Here is a 19642-nt window from a genome sequence, read left to right on the forward strand (position 1 = left end):
CTCAAGTGGCTGGGACTACAGGTGCTGGCCACAACACCTAGTTAATTTTTCTATTTTTAGTAGAGACAGGGTCTTGCTCTTGCTCAGGCTGGTCTTGAACTCCTGAGCTCAAGCGATCCTCCCACCTCAGCCTCCCAGTGTGCTGGGATTACAGGTGTGAGCTGCAGCACCCACCCAAATAGGCATATATTTTAAAGCAACTAAAGAGCTCTACAAAGAGGTACATAATTAGCGCCTGATTAATGAGTGAGGGAAACACCACCAGTGTCTTTCCAGCTCTTCTGGGGAGGTGAGAAATAAAGGAGGTTGAGCAGGTGTCAGGTGCTGATCAGATGGTCAGTGGCCCGCCCTCTGCAAGGGGACACAGACCAGGCAGTGTCAAAGGAGGAACAACATGCAAGCTCACCATCTGGGTCACAGCTGCTGGGGGAGAAGAGCATGTCCACTGCTGAAGGGATGTAGGAGGAAACCAAGCTGGTTGGGTGGGATGCTCAGCTCCCTGGGACTGAGCTCTAATGAGCATTTCTGTTGGAACGTTCCTCCATCTTCAGTTTTAGGAACACTGAGGATATGGAAGAATTCAAGCATCACATAACTTTTCTCAGCTCTTTGCCTTTCAAAGTGCTCTCCTAATCCAATGTTTTGAAATGGCACGTGCTGTGTCATTCTTGGTGCTGAATTCCTGATTCCACAGCATTCTACCCCCTTTTCCCTACACCGGCCCCCTCTGGGCTGTCTCCAAATGTCTACATTTCTGTGGTGGCAAGTCGGGACTGGGAAGAGGGACAATGAGAGTCCCTGCCCACCCTTATCAAGTTGTGCCACGGCTGTGAAAGGGTGGTGTGTGGGGGCAGGGTTGGTACTCCATGGGTCTGAGTTCCTTCCCATCTCTGATGGCTGCAGCCAGTCCCCTATATACATCCGAGGGTCCTTTCAGTTTCTATCCTTTGGGGGAAGTTGCATTTTCTTGGTATTTATGGAGTCAAGAAAAGAAAAGTCATTGGTGTTCACATCTCTCAAAGCCTCAGGTAGGGCTGCTGCTTTTGACCAACAAGGGATGACATGGTGGCTGAGTTTGCACACCTCTAGCAGATGGATCCCGAGACGCAGAATCCCATTCAATAGTGGAATCGGAGATTTCAGCTTTACCTTTTGTTAATTCTAAATTAAAGTGCTAACTGAGAAGTAGCCAACCTTCTTATCCCCGTTTACAAAATGGGGAAACTGAGGCACGGAGAAATGCAGTGACTTGTGGGTTTTTATGGGGAATCCTTCCAACTGTTGATGTAACAACGTCGTCTATGTTGTCTTTGGTGGAGAAAAGCTAGGCAAGAAGAGAGTCTTGACCCTGGAGACAGGAGCCCCGCCATTCCTACCCCATTTCCGCCCCCAGGCGCTGGGACTAGGCTGAAGTGACCTAGTTCCTGAAGTGACAGCGACCCTGGCCCACTGGAGAGGGAAAGTGGGAAGTCAAAACAGAGGCTGGAAGAGCAGTGCTGAAAGTTGGGATTGTCTGGTATTTCTGGAAGGTTCCTGCAGAAGGGTGGGGGGGGTTGTCAAGATACCCACCGTCTGCACAGTAGGGGTGCAGGTATTTTAAGGGTTAAGAGCACCCGAAGAAAATAGAAGTAGGAGGAGGAAGTGGGGCGCTGGGTCGCAGTAAGAGAAGGAAGCAGCTCGTCGGAGCTTCCTCTTTCCCCGAAGCCCTCACCCCAAGCCCGTCTCCCCGCGCCGCCCACCTCCCCGGAGGGTCCGCGCCGCGCTTCCGCCCCCTTGGCCAGCTTCACCTTATTCCTGGGGGTTGCAGGTGCTCGGCGCTGGCGTCCCTCTGGCCACCGCCGTGCATTACCCAGGATCTGTTCCCTCCGGGAGCGAGGACGCTCAGAGCCGGGACCAGGGTGGTGGTGGGGGTTCGGGGGCTGAGGCTCAGATGCCAGGCGGGCTCCTGGGCGTGACTTCTGGGATGCGCTGCCCAGCGGGCACTGGACTGACGTCTCACGGCCACCAGGCCCCGCCCTGGATCAAGCCCCGCCCCCAGCGAGAGTCGCCCAATCTGGGCAGATGCTGGGTCCTGCCGCGCGGCTGCAGCTGGGGCGCGGTGGTCCCGACGGCCACTAGAATTGCAGGGAGTCGCCGCTAGAGAGGGGCTCGGCGCCCGGCGGGGACTGCAGGTGTGTGGCGGGTCGGCCGGGCTGCTGGGGAGGGCACGTGCGGGAGCTCCAGGCAGAGCCCGAGAGCTCTGGGGGCCGTCGGGGAGCGGTGGGCTCCGAGAGCAGCAGCTGCCCCGAGTAGGCTGGACATGTGCTGCTGTCTTCGGGTTCCCTGGATAGGGTGCACCGTGGGGGCGTTGAGTCTGCAAACCCACCTAACATAATCCCGGAGACAGAAGGGGAATCCTGGGGTGCGTGCGTGGTTATCTAGGTAGGCACTGCTGGACCGCTCTGTGCACCAGTGTGCCCGCAGCCAGCCTCCTGCCTCTGTCCTCTCCGGCTGGGAACTCTGTCAGTGAGGGTTGTCAGGTGGCCTTTGCCAGTCGTGGAAATGCACACCTTAGCCGGCCGGTGGAGTCTCGACCTGCCGCTCTGGTTAGGGAGCGTGGGCCCCCACGCAGTAGCTGCTGATTTAGAGAATTTCTAACTTTGTGCTGTCAGAGGATCCGTGATTGTTTACACACTGGGTGTCCATTGGAGACTGGGTGTGCGTGTGTGTGTTTGTGTGTGTGCGTGTGTGCGCGCGCATGCTCGCATGCTGTCCTATCCTAGGCCCCGGGTAAATACACAAGAAGTTCAGGTCAGTAGGAGGAAGGAGATTGTTCAGAGGGAAAAGGAAGATGAGATGAAGGCAGCAGGATGTGGTATAAAGTGAGTTAACCAGCCTCGGAGCAGAAAGGAGAGAGGGGTTTGGGAGAAATGAGGGCTTAGAGTAAGTCATGTCTGCCTGGAAGGTCCCCTCTGGGTGCCATTACCATCCTCCTTCCCGTAGGCTGCTGTGTCTTCTTACCCACTCTTCCCTCCGTCCTGCCCTGCACTGGCTCCCAGAGCTTGCAACACCTGGGGCTCTCCTGGAGTGTTCTCCAGGCCCTAGCTCTACAACACAGCTTTCCAGGGGTGAGGTCTGGACTTTGTATTTTGCAAAAATTTCCATGAGCTACTTACGTGATGATGCTGAACCATTGCTTGGGAACCATGTGTGATGTGGAAAAGAGATCTGAGTTCCAGCCAGGCCTGGCTGTGTGACCTTCAGTATCTTTACTCTCCCAGCCTCAGTTGGGATCGCTGGGGTCATTGTGTGGTGGGTATCATTTTGGGGTTTTAAGAACGTCCATGCTGCAGTGGAAGCAGACCATCTCTGCCTCCTACTTCCCTTTCCTCCCTCCCATGCACTGCTTTTGTTTTTTCAAGTATAGGAGGGTGGAAGCTAATGGTGGTACCGGGTGACAGGGGTCTTTGGGGTTGATGGTGGCATGAGGATGAGAAGGCAGGGGTGCAGGCTGACCCATAGTTCTGGGTCAGTCATTGATCAGAGGCCTGCTGGCTGAAGAGTGGGAGGGGATGGGAGCCAGGAGCCTTTGTGCCTGCGCAGCCTGGAGTTTAGAAGCCCCAGCACATTTAAGCTGTGCTGACTTGATCTTCATTTTAAGCAGCTCATCCACAAGGGGCTGAGCAGGCTGGCCCTATGTGAACTTTATGAACCAGAAGGCCTATTTGGCCTCAGCTAGTGGGCTGAAAGCCTGAATCAATTTTTTTGAGAGGAAACTCAGAGTGATTATATGCAAGTCAAGGGAGAGGTGTTTACTCTGGTTTTTGAGTCTCTGGCATAGATGGGGGGGACCAAGGAAAGACTACATCTGACTTTTGCCCAAAGGGAACTCCCAGCAAACATATATTATATATTAGGCTAGTACATCAATCTGAAGATGTGTTTTTTTCACATTTTAGCATCTCTGAAATTGAGTGAATCTTCCTGTCTATGGCATCTTACAAGTATAATAGGCACAATATTTCTTGCTTAGTGGCACAAAAAATAATGTTGCATCTTTCAATGAATGGCATCTTATAGTCTGTTAAATACGAGATGTATTTACAGATTTGGGGTATGTTTGGGGCACACACAGGTGCACAAGGAATTATGTCATTCTTATAACTTGCATACTTTGATTTTTCCCGTAGCTCTACCTCCTAAGCACCAAAGCTTTTCATTGTATCTAGTTTTAAAGGGAATCTTTGTAAAATGTGTTGTTTACCTTTATAAACATAGCACATTGGGGATGATTTAATAATTTCTTGAAAATTTTATCAGATGGTTCTAGCCTGCCATTCTCTTTTGGGTCTATCTGCTCAGGACACATTTCTGGCCCTTTGCTTTGCCATCCTCCTTCCTGCCACTGTACCCTTTGGCTCTGATTTCATGGTGTTGAACACTGTGCTAAGGACATCCTTTTTAATCTTCACAGCCACACTCTAAGGTAGCTACAACTATTGTACCCATTATACAGATGAGGAGACTGCAGGCCAAGCCCACATGACTAGAAAGTACGGGAGCTGGGCTGACTCTGGTGTCTGTTCAAGATCGGAAATGACTTAGCCCAAGTGGTAGCCTGCGTGTTCCTGTGATTGCCTGCCATGTAGGGCATGACTTTGGGAGCATGAATTGTGGCCACACAGGTGTTTTAGTTTGTTTGTTTGTTTGCTTCTAGGCTGGCTGCTAGGCTCTGGATATTTGAGGTTATCAGTTAAGTGACTTCCCAAGAGAAGGGTGGTGACCTATGAATGGGAAGAAATTGGTGACTATCAAGGCACAGAGCAGATACTGGGTCTTTCTTGAGTCTTCTGAGTCTGCCAACTGGGGTACTAGAATTTGGGCCTGGGAGTTTGACTTTGGGAGGAGACTCTTGCCTCCAGCCTCTCTCCTGCTGCCATGGTGATACACGATGGATATCTGAGCAGGCTGCTTTTCAGCTGAGAACCTCACAGAGCTGCACTGCCATCCAGAGAAGGCCCCTAGCCCTTGGCGCAGCCAGCAGGGCCTCCCAGCCTAGGTCTTCCCCTCCTGCTTCGTGTTCTGAAGCTCAGACAGACCTACGGAGCGCTGGTCCTTGTCCCCAGGTTGCCCTTCCCTCCCCCTCCTGCTTGGTGAACTGCCAATTCCTCCTTCAATGTCCACCTGGCCCCTCCTTCTGGCCTCATCGTGCTTTCTGTGTCCTCCTGCCATAGCACTGGCGGCCCTGGCCTACAGCATCTGACCAGTGACTTGGCCTAGCTATGGACTGCTCACTGCAGTCACCTGATGCTCAGCGTGGCATCAAGCTGCCAACTGGAATCTCATGGATGAGAAGTTCACACGTGGCAACAGGGAAAGCTGTTGAACTTGAACCCAGGACCAGGTGTGGGGCTGGGCTGGCGTCAGGAGGGAGCGGCATGCTATCCATTTTCCAGTGATCCCAGTCTCTCTTGTTGCTGTTGTTGACTTAGACAAATGAGCTGGTGTGGTTTCCTTGAGGGGGCAGGGCTGAGGTGTGCAGGCTGAGGGTGACTTCTAGGGTCCTGCCCCACCTGGAGCTGGGGGAGAGGGCTTGTTTCTGCCTGGCTCCTTTGCTCTTAGCCACGTGGTCTTGGCTTAGTCTCCTGTGCCTCTCTGGGCGCGGTTTCCCCATCTGTAAGATGAAAGTGGGGCACACGATGCCTTCTGCAGCCTCTCCCTAACCTCAAATATTCCACTCCTTCACTAAACACTTTAGTATGGATCATACCTTCTGTGTGCCAGGCGTGTGCGTGGCCCTGAGGACATTAAGCAAGACAGACTGTGCCCTTCCCCTCATGGAACTCAAAGCTGGAGGGCAGGACACTCAACATACAAGTGCGAGATTATGGAAAAGGAGCCTAACAAGAGTCTGAGCACTAAGGGATGCCTTCCCTGAAGAAGTCAAATTGGCGTGAGACTTGAGAGCTAGGAAATAATGAGGAGGAGGATGATAATGACTATCATTTAGCAAATACTTGCTAAAGTCTCTGAGGGTGCATCCTCTCAAGCCTTCTTTCCAGCCACTCTGCAGGGCATGGGGGCTTACACTTTACATTGAGGCGCTGGTTCTAAAGAACAGTGACCACATCACTGTTTGGGGCCATGTGTGTTTGCGTGAAGAGTAAGATTCACTTCGATTTCAGAGCGGCCAAAATGTGAAAATAAACACGTCTTCACACAAACAAAATGTGTGTTTGTGGCCACTTACCTGAACAAAACAGTCATCGTGCTGACCAGTACCTGGCCTGTGTCTGGCATAGCCCAGGGGTGCATTCCCATACTCCGCTGCCTCTACTCATATGCCAAGGTCCAGCTCATGGGCATAAACACTATGATGGGGGTCCTTTTCCTTTCCACTGTCCATCACTAGGGAGAATGTGCCCTCTCCATTTGTGTGTCCCCATCAGCAGCTGTGGGAGGTCCCAGCCACGGAAAACTCCGCCATGCTGATTGCAGGGCCTTCATTCTGTCTGGGAAGGGTCAGAAACCCAGACCCTGGCTTTCCGTCTTATCTAAGAAGTCACCTGTTCAGCTCCCACACCCTTCTCCATCCAAAGCTGTCTCCCTAGAAGCTTGAAGTCCGTGCAGACGTCTCCCTGGGTTTTTGGTCTGAATGTGTTGGTTCCTGCATAGCTTGGCGGTTTGGGCTCTTGTCAGGCAAATCTCTACCCAGCCACATCCACACAAACCTGGCTGAGGCAGCCAGCCTTCCCCTTGTGGTCTCTGCATGAGATAAATCACATCTTCACTTCCAGCTCTTTTGGGAAAGTCTCAAACTCTGTCTCTACAGTGGGCTTCTTTGAAAATCTGATGAAAGTGGTAGGTCATCTCCCCCCAACCCCGCATGCCCGTGAACACGTGTGCAGGAGAATGAGTGTGTGTTCTCACTCGCATTTCCCCCCCGCCCCCCGCCCTCTCTCCAAGTTTTGCATAAAATTCCAGGTCTTCTTTGACCTTTGCAGCCCACCAAGGAACCCAGGTTTGTTTGTTTGTTTCTTTGTTTACTTATTTATTGAGACAGAGTCTCACTATGTTGCCGTCAGTACAGTGCTGTGGTGTCAGCTCACAGCAACCTCCAACTCTTGGGCTTAAGCGATTCTCTTGCCTCAGCCTCCCTAGTAGCTGGGACTACAGGCGCCTGTCTCAATGCTCCGCTCTTTTTCTGTTGCAGTTGTCATTGTTTAGCAGGCCCAGGCCGGGTTCTATCCCGCCAGGCTTGGTATAGGTGGCTGGCGCTGTAACCTCTGTGCTACGGGTGCCGAGCCAGGAACCCAGGTTTATGACCCCTGTTCTGGAAAGCGCACCTTTCTCTGTGCTGATTTCTTTGGATAGCCCCCAACTCGACTCCCCATGGAGGACCCTCTTGTCAGAGGCAAGCTGGGGGGTGAGGACAGATAATGAAAACTGCTTAGACTGTGAATGCTGCTTGTGGGTGACTCACTAGTGAGGACTCCCAGGAGGCGGGCTGGGGGCCCAGCTCCCTGACTGCACTCTGAGCTGCCACCACATGCGCACTTTCTGGATTTCTCACCAAGTTTTGATTTACCCCATCGCCAAGATGATTAAAGAGCATTATGTTTGCCAGCAGAGCTCTGACAAGAAGCCCTTCTGCTCTGCCCCACAGCCAGGGAACTAGATTTAAGGCCAGGACTTAGAGGAAAACGTGTGTCTGTGGCCACTTGTATGTACAAAACAGTCTAGGAATTGGGGAGGCAGCTGCTGCTGCTTCTTTACGACAGAAGTTTGCAGGCTTCTGAGTTCCCAGGGACTGGTGTGAGTGTGGGGCTTTAGTTCTCTGATGTGGTCACTGTTCTTTAGAACCAGTGCCTTGATGTCAAGTGCCGTGTATGAAGAAGGTTTTCTTCAATTCCTCATTTGTAAGGACTTTTGAAAAGCATGAATGGACATCAAGTTTGTCAAATTTTTCTTTAATAATCATTTACTAGGAAATTCTTGCATTCTTTCACCTCGTGATAGAGAAGGTGACACATTCTATCATTCACTTCCTCCAGTGAGCCCTCTATGCATTTCTGGAATAAGCACAGTTTGGTGGTTTATTCTTCTGATACAGTGCTAGGTTTGATTTGCTATGATTTTCTTCAGGATTTTTGCGTCTCTTCTCATAAGTAAGTTTGGTGTCTATTTTCCTTTTCTTTGCCGCTGTTGTCAGTTTTTGACATGCTGGCTTTGCAAATGAGTTTGGAAGTATTTCTTCTCTTGTACCCTGAGGTTGCTTATAGAGCAGGGGAAGATCTGGTCTTTGGAAGTTGGAAGAACAGTCTGGTCCTGAAGTCTTCTGTGTCAGCTCTTGCCTTCCTCTCCCCAGACTTTGGTCTCTTCTCTCCTCCTCAGCCTCCCAGGTAGACACCTACTTATCGGCCCCTCAGTGTTGCCACCCTGATGCCTGACAGTCATCTCTGATTCTTGGCTTCCAACAGTCAGCTACTAGGTCCTGGGAATCCTTATTGTATATGAGGTTGGACAACTAAGTCATGAACTCCACTCTGGGAGGTCAAGGCAGGTGGATCACCTGCGCTCAGGAGTTCAAGACCAGCCTGAGCAAAAGGGAGACCCTGTCTCTACTAAAAATAGGAAAAACTAGCTGGGTGTTGTGGCAGGCGCCTGTAGTTCCAGCTATTAGAGAGGCTGAGGCAAGAGGATCACTAGAGCTCAGAATTTGAGGTTGTTGTTGGCTATGATGCTGTGACGCTCTAGTCTGGGGCAACAGAGTGAGACTGTCTCAAAAAAATAAAAAAGTTCATGAACTCATCCTAGAAAAAGTACTACATACCTGAGTGCTGAAAAACACTATGGCCACCTTTGAAGTACTCCCCCTGGGAAGCTATGCACCGATGCCAGCGCCTCGTCCACCTTTGAAAGCACTTTTTCTAGGATGTGTTCGAAAACTTAATTGTCAAATCTTATACTATGATAGCTCTGATGGCCCTTCCAGAAAAACAGTCCCCCAATTGCTTTGAAGGGTGGACTGGGTGCTGGTGTTGGTGCATAGCTTCCCAAGAGGGGTACTTCTAAGTTGACCGTAGTGATATTCAGCAACGAGGTATGTAGCACTTTTTCTAGGATAAGTTTGAGAACTTAATTGTCTGACCCTGTATCCCTTCAACTTATAGCAAGGCCCATTTCCACAGGGAGTGTGGCAGATCTGTCTGGAGCGCAGTTCAACTCCGGATGCTGCGTTTAGCTGGGATGCTGAACGAACCATTTTACACCCACAGGAAGGTGACTATGGTGGTGGTGATGTAATAGGAAATGATTAAAGAAGTGGACCTTCTGTAAGAAGAGAAGATGGGAGGATTAGAACCTGTCTTCAGATACTTGAAGACAGACGATCTGCTGCATGGGGGTCATTCTCCATTCTCCATCCATGAGGGGTAATTGTAAGGAAATAGACACCAGCTCACCTTAGGGAAGATCTTAGAGAAATTCAGAGCAGATCAACAATGGGATGGGTTGCCCTGGGGTAGTGAGTTCCCCACTGAGGGAGGTATTCACAGAAAATGCATGTCAGATATTATGGAAATGATAGCTGTGAGAATGTAGACCCAGACAGCTAGCTCCATTTCTAAAAGTCTCTAGTTCTCTAAATCATAAATTTGAATTTAAGAAGTTCAGTGGCCTTGAATAAACAAATCCTGAAGCTAGGTCGTTCCCTCAGAAATCCTGCAGCCCTGCTCCGCAGCCTGTCTGCCCAGAGCAGGAACACGTTGGCTGTTAGAAGACCATAGGCCTCCACAGTGAGAGACCTGGGCCCACACTGGATTCCGGGATCCTTGCCTGGTTCTGTGTTGGGACCGTGGACTTTTCTTGAGGTGTCTTGGTCCTGAAACCTGATGGAATAAACTATCTGAGCCCCACTCCAGAATGACCCTTCTCTGTGGGTGTCCCAGATAGCCTCCCAGGGCCAACCTTCCTAACCTCTGGCTTGAGTTGATTAATGGTCTGTTATTTTTAGGGTTTTTGAGACAACATATCACAGGCCCTTGCGTTTTGCATTCACTTCTGTACTGATATCTTGGGAGTTTCATTTTGAGAAAATAAAGTGCTCAGAGCTCCCCTTGGCCTGCTGGTGCTTAGGAGAATGAAGCTGTGGCATGATGTGCAGCCTGCAGGATGGCCCAGAAGAGGCTCTGTCCAGTGCTGGTACCTCGTTACCTCCTCATCTCTCTCAGCCTGTTTCCTCCTGGACCTAATGGACTCCTACCGCCTGTGAGTTCTCAGATCCTGCTTTCTGCCCATGGTCTTGTAGGAGCTGCTCTGATGAGCTGAACAGAGAGGGGACATGCCTCTTCCCTTGCAGGGCTGCCTATGGCAGGGCTTGCAGTGACTGTGAGTCCCCCTTCAGACTACAGTGACAGCAGCTCCTCCCTCCAGCCCATGCTCTGTTGGGTGGCTTCCTCTAAGGTCACTGGTGCCCTTTATTGGCAAATTGCAATGGTCTCTTCCCAACCTTCATCTTCTTTTGGTTTCCATGGTGTTCAATGTCTAGCGCACTCACCTGCAGCTTCCTCTCTGACCACTCACGCCTCTAGCCATTCCTCTGCTGTCCCTGGATCTGCTTGTCTCCCTCATTCAAACCCTTGTCTCCAAGGGTGTGCTGGTGGTTTTCAGTTAGATGCCTTGTTTCAACTTAAGCATCTGTCCGGAGCCCGACTCTGCATCCACAAGCAGGCTTCCTCCGCAGACTTCCCTGGGCCTGACTCTGCTGAGACCAGTCTCCCAGTCTTAGCCCCCTCGGGTCATCTTTGAGTCCTCCCTCCATCTTCCTTGTTCTCTGCTCTCCAGCTGGTGTTGATGGTGCTTCCTTCCCCAGGGTTCTTGTTTCTCTCACTTCCCCATTATTCTCCCAGCTGCCCAATTCAGCTTTCCTCACCATGCTTCTGCTGGTGGACCTTTTGGGCCTCAGGCTCTTCCTCGCTTCATCTGGAGACTCTTCTAATGGAAACTTCATCTCCACATTCAGAAGCCTTTGCCAGCCCCCAAGGCACAGGGAAAATTCAGCATCCTTAGTCTTCCGTTCAGCTGTCAGAGTCAAGTGTCACTCTTTTCTCCACCAATCCTCACACTCCCCAGACTGCCTGACTCATTTTCTCCAAGGCCTAACTGTGTTCTCACTTCTGTCCTCCCTTTCCTGATGAGGAAACCTTCCCAACCATTTTGTTCAATGCTGAGCCCTCAGTGCCTAGCAGGGGCCAGCATGAGTGGTGTTCAGTCAGCCTTTGCCGAATGAATGGTTACGTGGTGGAGCTGCCTTAGGTGACCAATGACATGGCACCCTGAGCTGCCCCCTATCTGAGATCTTTGTGGGGTTCAGTCCTGCTTCACCTGAGGACTGAACCCTCCAGGCATCTTGCTGGCCTTCCATGAGCATCTACAGGGGCTTCAGACACCGGTAGCTTTGCCATCCAGCTCAGGACAAGGCAGAAGTCTGCCTCTGGGCTTCTTCAGATCCTATGAGCCCCTGCTAAAGCCCAATGCTGAGACCCCTCTCCTTGGGAATCCTCTTACCACCCTGGGTTTAGTCAGGTTTAAGATAAACAGTTTTCTAAGTCTGAGAGCAGGGGAAGCCCTGGGGAACCTCCCACTGACAAGCCACTCCCAGTCTGGTGACAGCTTCTGCATAGGAGCCCTGGGAAGTGTCTGTTTGTGACATAGTGTTTACAAGGTGGCGGGGCTTCCTGTCCCGCCTACCCGCAGGCTGTGGGGCAATCAGGAGCCGTGTTTTCAGGGGGAATGAGGCAAAGAAACACAGATGAGACTTTTGGGGATTCTTCAAACATCCCCAGGGGGTGTCTGGCCTCCTAGACCCTGGAGGAGGGCAAGGGAGATAGATGTACGATTCAGGTTCAAAAATTGGGAGTAAATAAAGTATTACTAATAATTATTATTGATTTGCATATTGTTCTTTACAACCTGCAAAAATATAAAGGATTTTTGTATTTGGCCCTCCCTAGTCTAATGTGGAACTCTTTGAGCAAAAAGACTTCCTTTTCTTACTCCCAAGCAGGGAACATAGGTCAGAGCAAGCAAGGACAAGTTTCTTTTTTTTCTCCCTCTTTCCTGCTTTTAAAAGGGGAGTTATGCTTTGGAGAGGAAAGAGGGTTTTCTGGGAGAAGGAGAGAGCAGCGGAAATGACTCCCCACGACAGAGAATGCTCCCATTCAGCTCAGAGTTTATCCATGGTGGAGAATGATAGTCCTCTCCCTGCATACCTGAGAAATGGGCTGAGGGACTGATACGAAGGGCTGCGGCAGGCCTGGGGGACCCACCTGCCAGCCTGGAAGCATTGGTAAGACACCCACAAGAACACAAGCTTATGTCCAGAGGCCCTCATCTCTTGGGCCCTGGTACAAACATGTGTAAAGGTCTGGGAAGGTATCTGAGGCTCTCTTGGCCCCGGGAATGGGAACGTGCTCCATATTCCTTCTTTAATGAGTGGGTGATCCAAGAGTGGGTGACCCAAAGAAGGGGCCCAACCATACTGCCTGACTTCTGAAGTCCCGAGGTTGCTTTCTGCAGTGAATCCTTTCCTAAACCCAGTAGAGAAAGGATGTGGAGGGTGAGCTGCCCAGTGCAGGGCCAAGATGTGAAGGCTGCTGGGAGATCAACACATTTGGCCTGTGGGTCATTAACGTCCTGACAGTGGTTTGTGTGAAGAAGTTTGCTATTAAGTGCAAAGGGAGAGAAAAATAAGGGCGAGGCCTTTTATTTTTTATTTTTTAAGGGCGTGGCCTTTTTAAGAACCTGATGTTAAAAACCTCCTACTTGAGAGAGACAGAGGCTAGCCTGAGGGTGGGGTGGGTGAGTAAGAGGAGAAGGGGGCTGGCTTTGGGGAGATGTCAGGAAAACACATTTATGAACTACTGAGGCTCAGGAGCTCAGGACCAAGGCATGTGAGATACCTGGGAGTTGGGTCAGGAGGTTGTTCAGAAGGTACCTGAGTTGTTTAGACCAACAAGATGATGGGGACATAGGCTTTGATAGAAAGAGGCCCTTGATGCTGGATGCAATAGATGGAAAAGGAGGTTCCACTAACTTCCCATTCTCTGGTTCTCCCAGCTTTGGCCCAGGGTACCATGTTATCATAGTCCAGCGTTCCCCTCTGAGATGGATGTACCTGGTTGAGAATGCCCCTTCTTGGGCCATGGCTCAACTCTACTGGGCTCCCACCCAGGCTGCCATCCGGGGAATGTTGAAGGGATCGGGTTGGGCCCACAGTTATCATGTGATCATGGCCACACTCTCACCTTGGGTCCAGAGCTCAGTCCCTTCAGAGAGTCCCATCTTCCCTGCTCCTCCAATCCATAATTCAATCCACATTTTCGAAGATGGGGGATTATTTCTCATTGGCTGTGTTACTCCTAAGATCTCTTTTAAGGAGGAAAAGTTTTGTAATGGGCATGATGTGTTCTTATGGTAACTTCTATTAACTAGTCAAAGGTTATCGGCGCCTGTGGCTCAGTCGGTAAGGCGCCAGCCCCATATACCGAGGGTGGCGGGTTCAAACCCAGCCCCGGCTGAACTGCAACCAAAAAATAGCTGGGCGTTGTGGCGGGCGCCTGTAGTCCCAGCTACTCGGGAGGCTGAGGCAAGAGAATCCCTTAAGCCCAGGAGTTGGAGGTTGCTGTGAGCCGTGTGAGGCCATGGCACTCTACCAAGGGCCATAAAGTGAGACTCTGTCTCTACAAAAAAATAAAAATAAAAAAATAATGTGTTTATTAAATGATTACTCTTTCAACTTGAATTGCTTCAATAGTAGCTGGGCCAACCCAGTTTGCTCCAAAGAATGTCTGGCCTTTAAATAACTCAGTGTCTGCTGCTGCTCCTCCTAAAGTGGGGTACACACAGGTGGACACACCATGCAGAAAACCTGTACTGCTTCTCTAGGTGATGACATCACCTTTTCTTGGGTGTCCCCTACAAGGGAATTTTGGATACATCATGTGGTCTTTATCTGAGACCATAAGAACATACTCTACAAATCTGGGGGAAATCCACCAGCTGTATCTAAATGACACAGTAACAAGCAGACAAAAACATAGTTTTGCTTACAGGATAACTCAGCATTGACCGAAATATTATTAATAGATGGTCTAGTGGTTTCTCTGTCAAATTGGAGAGACCCAAAATAACAGTGGCTTAAACAAGAGAAAGGTTTATTTCTCTCTCATTAACAGTCTGAACATAAATGAACCAGACTTTACACAATAGCTTTACAGGTTGAGAATCAAATTTCCTTCTGTCTTGTTGGTTTGCCTTCCTTAATATTGCTTTCATCTCATGGTCCATGATGGCTGCCCTAGCAATTTCCATCACAACTGCATTCCAGCTAGCATGAGGAGGAAAGAGGAGGGGGAGGGATGCCTCTTCCTTTTAAAAGCATGATTTTTTCTGGGTGCTGTGGCTCATGCCTGTAATCCTAGCATACTGGGAGGCCGGGGTGGGCAGATTGCTTGAGCTCAGGAGTTTGAGACCAGCCTGAGTCAGAGTGAGACCCTGAAAATAGCTGGATGTTGTGGTGGGCTGGGTAGTCCCAGCTACTTGGGAGGCCAAGGCAAGAGAATCACTTGAGCCCAAGAGTTGGAGATTGATGTGAGCTTTGACACCATGGCACTCTACCAAGGGTGACAAAATAAGACTCTGTCTCAAAAATAAATAAATAAATAAAAGCATGATTTGGAATTGTACTTACCAATATCATTTATATTCCAATAGCCAGAATGTAGTCAGATGGCCATACTTAGTTACAAGAGTGTCTAGAAAAAGCAATCTACAATTTCCAAGAGTTATATTACTGTAGAAGAAAGGGGAGTGGATATGGAAAGAATTATGAGTCTCATCCACATTTGAACAAAGATTTGAGATTTTTGCAAATCTTCACTGTCACATAAATGTTCTTTATCCCTTTTGTTGTGGAGTAAGCATGCCTTTTCAGCCTTACTGAAAACTGTTAATAAAAATTAGCATGTGGGCGGCGCCTGTGGCTCAAAGGAGTAGGGTGCCAGCCCCATATACTGGAGGTGGTGGGTTCAAACCTGGCCCTGGCCAAAAACTGCAAAAAAAAAAAAAAAAAAAAAAATTAGCATGCTGTACCTAAAGGTGGAATGAACCTAAATGTCCCTCAATGGACGAATGGATAAACAAAATATGTATATCCATACAATGGGCTATTATTCATTCTTAGAAAGGTAGGAGATTTGGGCACATATAAAGCACATAAACCTTGAAGACATGATGCTAAGTGAAATAAGCCAGACACAAAAGGACAAATACTGTGATATCACTTATATGCGATACCTAGAGTAGTCAAACTCCTAGAGACAGAAGGTAGATTATAGGTTACCAGAGGCTGGGGGGGAGAGGAGGGAGTTCATGTTTATTGAGAACAGAGTTCTAGTTTTGGAAGATAAAAAGGACTGGATAGTGGGGATGGTTCACAACAATGTGAATGTCTATAATACCCCTGAACTGTGCATTTTACCATGGTTAAATGGGGTGGTGCCCACAGCTCAGTGGCTAGGGCACTGACCACATATGCGGAGGCTGGCGGGTTCAAACCTGGCCCGGGCCAGCTAAAACAACAATGACAACTGCAACAGAAAAATAGCTGGTCATGGTGGGAGCCTGTAGTTCCAGCTACTTGGGAGGCTGAGGCAAGAGAATGGCTGAAGCCCAAGAGTTTGAGGTTGCAGTGAGCTGTGAAGCCACGGCACTCTACCCAGGGCAACAGCTTGAGACTCTGTCTCAAAATAATAATAAATAAATAAATAAAATGGCAAATTTTATATTGTATATATTTTAACCACAATTTTTTTTTTTTAATGGCATGCTATATAGGACTAAAAGGGAGTTTTCTGGCATTTTAAGAGGGCTATCCCTACAGGTGAAGCTACCCAAGCCCCTTTGGGTGATGTGATGAAGCCATCTGTCTGTGTTACCATACATACAGCTCATGTTTTTGCATTGTCATGAAACTATAGCAAGACTTGCTAAAATTCAGATATGCCGCTTTTGTGGGATTTTCTTGCATTACCTGATTAGATGGTGAATCCATTAGTATCTTACAGCTGTTGGTGGCTCCTGATTCCTTTCCCTGGTGTCCACAACTGCCTCTTAATGATGTGTAGAGAATAGTTCGGCGCCCATAGCTCAGTGAGTAGGCTGGTGGCCACATACACTAAAGCTGGTGGGTTCAAGCCCGGCCTGGGCCTGCTAAACAACAATGACAACTGCAATCAAAAAATAGCCGGGTGTTGTGGTGGGCACCTGTAGTCCCAGCTACTCTGGAAGCTGAGGCAAGAGAATCGCTTAAGCCCAAGAGTTTGAGGTTGCTGTGAGCTGCGATGCCACAAGATTCTACCCAGGGCGACATACTGAGACTGTCTCAAAAACAAACAAACAAAAACAATGATGTGTAGAGAATGGCCAGAGGCTGGTGGACTCACACCTGTAGAGTCCAGGATTCTATAATACTTTTTTTCTGTTCCCCAAGATGAGGACAGCCTTTTCTGATGTCTCTGTCTTTCTCTTACACATCTTTCATTTTCTCTGATTCTTCAGAGATAACTGGTAGCAGTTCCCTTTCACAACCTCAAGTTTCTTTATGACTCTGAGACGCATTTATTCTCATCTGCAGTCTTGAGCTCATTTTAAGCAGTAATCCTCCCTATTTGACTTAAGATCCTTCTGTATCAGGCCCTTGTCCCCTAATCTACCTGTCACCTCATGGGTGGTGTTATCTTTTAAATCTCAAGGCCAATGTGTCATTGCCAACTCGAAATTTAGAAATGGCTCCCCTTGGGCCTTGAGTAAGCCCTTACGCACTTACCAGGTTGGACAATTAAGTTCTTGAACTCATCCTAGAAAAAGTGCTCCATACCTCATTGCTGGATATCACTACAGTTACCTTTGAGGCACTTCCCCTGGGGAAGCTGTGCACCGATGCCAGTGTCTAGTCTACCCTTCAAAGCAGTTTTGGAACTGCTTTTCTGGAATAGCCATCAGAGTGTCATCGTAGGAGTTCTGCCAGTTAAGTTTGCAAACTCACCCTAGAGAAAGTGGTACATACCTCATTGCTAAATATCACTATGGTCACCAGATGGCCAAGGGGAGTACTTCGAAGGTGACTATAGGGATACTCAGCAATGAGGTATGTAGCACTTCTAGGATGAGCTCACGAATTTAGTTGTCTGACTCATAGCTTGGCACATAAGGCCATTCCTGCTTCCCTACGCAGCCCCCCCGTGGCTTCATCTCCCTGTGCGCACCAGGTCATGCTTTGTCCTCCAGTAGGGCTAACAGAACCATGCTATCTCCCACCTCTTACCTCTTGTCTATTTTTCCACCACCACATCCAACTCTCACTCAGGGCAGCTCTTCCTTCCATTTTCTTAGGAGTCTTGGAGAAGCTTTGTTAATCGATGTTCTCATTCCTCCAAATTCCTGTTACTCCCGTCCGGTATTAATCTCCAATGGGCCACCTCGCCCATTGGGTAGCTTCTAGTTTGAAGGTTATTGTGGATGGTGCTGCTGTGAACTCTTAGTGTGGGTACTTTGGGTGTATATCTAGATGTGGACTTGCCAGGTCATGGGGCACACACAGGCTGAGCTTCTGTAGAGATTGCTAAAGGTTTTCCATTTGGGGAGTGATCACACCAGCTTACATCCCCACCAGCAGTTGTGAGCATTCATGTTGTTCACCTCCTCCTGGATACCTGAAGTTTTCCATCTTTTTCATCCTAGCCATTCTGCTTAGTTTGCAGTGGTATCACCTTGTAGTTTCCATTTGCATTTCTCTTATGACTGATGAAACTGAGTGCATTTGCACACGTGGAGTGGCTATTTGAACACCCTCCTCTGTGAGGTGTCTATTCAAGCCTTTTGCCCATTTTTCGGTTGGGTTGTTTCTCTTTTCCATATTTTTTTCTGCTGCTCCTACCACCTTGTGTGGTGATCGCTCCTAGGTCCACCTTCCCTGTGACCATGAGCTCTGTGAGATTTCTGGACTCTCCATGCTTTGTGAAGTCCCTAAAATAAAAGATCCTCAATACGGATTTTCTATAGACTAAATAACCGAGCCTTGATCCCTTCTTTCCAGTGGGCTAGCCATTCTGGAGAAAGAAGATAAAAGCAAAACAGGAATAGAGTCCTGGCTCCTCTGGAGCAAATGTCACTGTCCTGAGCAGTTAGCGAAATCTGTCCTGGTTTGGGCTCTGAAGACAACTTTAGCTGCCCTTTGCAATGTCTGCAGTGTTATTCTCACACCTTGCTGGCGTGACACACTCTCACTCTTGTGTGTCCTTCCTCTTTGGGGATCTGCTTCCTACATTGGCCCCTCTCAGTCCTGTCCTCTCCTTCTCCGGGACACTCTATGACTATGCCTGCAACTTTTAATTCTCAGAGTTTTCTTTCCGTGTTAAGCCATCCTCTCTGATTCTCAGCCTCTTGGAAATCTGCTTTCATAAAGTCTATGACTTGGGTCTGACTATGTCTAGCATTTTCTTCCACACTTACTGCAAACTCTGAGATCTTGTGGTCATTTTCTTCCCATTTTCCTCTCGCTCCAATTTTAGGGAACTTTTGTTGTTCTTGGCCAGCATTAAAGACAGAAGATAGAATAGTAGTTTTCCTCATCACTTTCTCAACCTTCCAAGAGAGAAGATGACCAGAGGAGCAAGGGCCTGTTTTTTAACTAACCTAATGAGCCTTCCAGCTCTGTCCAGGTAAAGCCCCTGGCCATCCCTGGCCCTCTCCTTGGGCCAGTTTTATGACTCACGTGAGAACAGCTCAGGCCAGGTGTGTGATCTCAGATGCTTTTCTTTCACCTTCCTTCAGAACTCAGAATTTACTTATCTGTTCATTCAGTACATATGCATCAGACGTTCTAAAAATAGAGCTCACATATAATGGAGCTGGAGTGAGGCACAGACAGTTAGCATGATAAAAGTAAAATATGTAGCATCTCCATTGCCAATAAAGGTGTGGCACAGAGTAAAGCAAGAGTGTGCCAGAGGTGGGTCTTAAGAACATAAGACTGGGCGGTGCCTGTGGCTCAAGGAGTAGGGTGCCGGTCCCATATGCCGGACGTGGTGGGTTCAAACCCAGCCCCAGCCAAAAAAAAAAAAAAAGAGAGAACATAATACTGGAAAGACATGAAGGAGTGAGCCAGGCAGACATCTGTGAGAAGAGCAGTCCAGGCGGAGTAAACAGCAAGTGCAAAGGCCCTGAGGCAGGGTGGGCCTGGTGTGCTGCTGGGATCTTCCGAGTCCTCAGAATGTGGTGGCATCTGTGAAACTCGTTGTTTGAAATGAAGGACAGTAGATTAGTCATCTTTGCAGCTACCACGGCATCCAGCAAAGCATCTTGCGGTCAGATTCACTTGATAAGAAAGGTTTTTATTTGTGTAAGCAGACTTCAATTGGACAGTGTCTAAAGGGCCCTTTGATCTTTAAATTGCTGTGACTATATTAGTGCTGGTGGAGTAGTTTTCTTCCTAGTGCCTCTAGCTTTTTCCTGGGGGCTTTTCTGAGCATCTAACCCCGTGGCTTCTGGGCATGTGGCCTGGTCTCGGTCAGGGTGTGGGGCCTACACGAGATGCATATGT

At 49.0% G+C, this 19642-nt stretch overlaps 1 protein-coding gene across 1 annotated transcript in view; it reads left to right on the forward strand.

Annotated features, from left to right (window-relative positions):
• The first annotated feature begins 1549 nt into the window (after positions 1 to 1549).
• The window catches only part of PIK3R5 (phosphoinositide-3-kinase regulatory subunit 5), a 98612-nt gene continuing 80519 nt past the window's right edge, over positions 1550 to 19642 (forward strand). Inside the window, exon 1 of the mRNA XM_053569474.1 lies at positions 1550 to 2171. The gene's annotated coding sequence lies outside the window, so the exon portion shown is untranslated. The remainder of the gene's footprint in view (positions 2172 to 19642) is intronic.

Source organism: Nycticebus coucang, chromosome 18 (genome assembly GCF_027406575.1).
Source record: "Nycticebus coucang isolate mNycCou1 chromosome 18, mNycCou1.pri, whole genome shotgun sequence".
NCBI classification, from domain to species: domain Eukaryota; kingdom Metazoa; phylum Chordata; class Mammalia; order Primates; family Lorisidae; genus Nycticebus; species Nycticebus coucang.